Source organism: Asparagus officinalis, chromosome 7, assembly GCF_001876935.1.
Source record: "Asparagus officinalis chromosome 7, Aspof.V1, whole genome shotgun sequence".
Lineage (NCBI taxonomy): Eukaryota > Viridiplantae > Streptophyta > Magnoliopsida > Asparagales > Asparagaceae > Asparagus > Asparagus officinalis.
The window spans coordinates 34819331-34821993 of NC_033800.1; the positions used below are offsets into that span (position 1 = coordinate 34819331).

A 2663-nucleotide genomic window follows, 5' to 3' on the forward strand; every position below is an offset into this window, starting at 1 on the left:
CCGCCACGTCTCACATATCAGTGTCATGCATAATAACTTGTTATAACAAAGTTATCATTCACTAATATAGATTAAGCATAAGTTTAAGAAATCTCTAAGTTAGATCACATCTCTAAGCATATGACCATTACAGTATATAATCTAACAAAATAATTTCTAAGGATGCTATAATAATTATACAAATAATTCGCAAATTATATGTGTAACAGTTAAATCTATTAATATATTAAGAATATTATATAGTTTGCGTTGAATGTTCAAGAATATATTAATACTGCTTTAGCAAATAATGTCAGCATCAAACGTGGGCCAACTATTCTCGGACAAGATCAATCTATTGCTACTTACGGTGATAAAGAAAAAGTTATTGGCTTTCTTCCCCTTCAAAAGACACTTTCATTCATGAATCAGGCTCTCCTTTGTCTTGAAGTCTTTCCTAAATGTTGTTAAGAGTTAGAGAGGTCTTCTTTATGGGAGTACATCCCCCTACAAAAAAACCTTTCCTTAAATAGATAAATAAGTCAATTTAGTTAACCCCCTGGCCCCCCTGCTCTTGATTGAAAGCAGGTAACACACTCTTTTATTGAGAACAAGAAAACCTTTCCTTAAATAGATAAATAAAATTGAGCACTACAATCTCGTATTAGAACACGAAGTGCCCTTATTTGGTTTATCCTTTTCCTCTTAATTTCAACAACTTTTGTGCCTTCATATATGTAATTGGTTACACATCATCTTGTTAATGCACACGCATAAAATACCCACGCTATTTGAAATATCGTGTAGTTTAATCCGCGTGGACGCTAGGTCGGGATCTCGTTACCGTCTTAGTGGACCCCTTTGGCTTTACTTGCCGACGTAAGCACTGCACGGTGTTTCCGCGTCTCCAGTCACTAGCACACGGGGGTCGATCACGCTTCCTTCGGTAACGGGATTCGCTACGTTAAAAGGTATTATATTTGCATCTTCACCCTTGGAGAAAATTAAATGATATGTTCAAAGCAATCATTTTAGATTACGACAAAAATAAAATATAAGACATAGTGCCCTAGGGTGCCAAACAATTCGGATATATCTGAACCGATCCGCATCCGTATCCGAACGGATACGGATATAATAAGCTAATTTTGAAACCAGACGGATACGGTAACAGATACGGATCTGGTTTCGGATTTTTTGCGGATACGGATTCGGAAACGGATATGAAGGATGCGGATACGGATATCTGCAAATGTAATAAAGATATCTGCAACGTTATATACATCTAGGTTGAAGTTATTAAAAACATTTATAGTAAATAAATTATTGCCACCAAGGATCGAACTGGGGACCATTAGTGTGTAAGACTAATGTGATAACCACTACACCACAGCAACTTTGGTGGTAAATTAACACTAATAAATTAATTACTAGAACAAGTAAACAATTAATCTTCATACATCAATCGTCAACCATGACAAATGACAATTTGAAGGAAGAGTTGACAAGTCTTCAGTAATGAAAGAACTAGGACTGGTAAAGAAAGTTTCAGATGTGGAGATATCCCGTATTAGAAAAATAAAATAGTTGCGTTCAACATAGGCAAAGTATATCGAATTTTGATGCTCGAAAAGTTTAATTTGGAGAAGACAAAATTGGCTAGCTCCCCACTTTTGCGGACTTTCAAGGTTGAATGTTTCTTCATTTTTTTCAAAAAATTCAGAGAACTTGCAGAGGCATGCGCCAAAAATTGAAGAAAAAATTAACTGTAAAGAGATGAATGTAATTTATGTATAGGTGTACTAATTCATATCTGATTCATATATATTTGTCGAATATCCGTTTATATCTGTGATCATATCCGATCCGATTCTTAAATATCCGAACCGTATCCGTTTCCGATAAGTACGGATATGATTAATGTTTTTTCTTACCGAAGATGATCCATATCCGTATCCGTATCCGTTTATAAAAAGCGGATATGAATATGGTAAGTGTTATATCCGAACCGTATCCGCTCCGATAACACCACTATAGTGCCCAGTTCATGAGAACTAAGTCTAGGGTTAGAAAAGAAACAGAGAAGAAATAAAATAAGCAACGAGACTCGAGTCTTCCAAAGGCTGAAAGTGCTGATCATCAAACAAGTCACTTGCGAAGAACTTAACGGTGGGTGAGAGGTAAACAAGCTTCCATTTCTCTCTCACGTCACACAATCTCATGTCCAGTCTAATTTTCAATCTCAAATATTAAACTCTCTCCAAATGTATAGAAATTTTTTATATGTTTTGTATAATGTTGGCAAGTGGATTACATTACTTTAGTATTTACTTAGTTTCAAATTACCATAAGAAATTCAGAACTAAGTATAACCGAGTTTACTGGTACTTCCTCGTAAGGTTGCTTAAAAACACTATTTTGAATTCATAAGAAAGATAAAATAACAATTCGGGTACTATCAACCAAAATTTAAAAATCGTAACCCAAAAATAAAAATTCAAATCAGTAGATGTAATCTACTACACATGAACTAATTAGAAACAAATATTTGAAGGATTCATCATCGTTAACCCATGCAAAATATATCGTCAAAATCAATGTTTAAGAATCTTTATGAAGTTGATTAATTTTTGCCTCTTGATATATAATTCAAAAGACATCGAAACCATTTAAAATTTTATTTT

The 2663-nt window shown here is 34.1% G+C and overlaps 1 non-coding gene across 1 annotated transcript; it reads right to left on the reverse strand.

Moving 5' to 3' along the window:
* TRNAV-UAC lies at positions 1304-1376 on the reverse strand. Its single transcript has one exon. It is a non-coding gene; the product is annotated as a tRNA-Val (tRNA).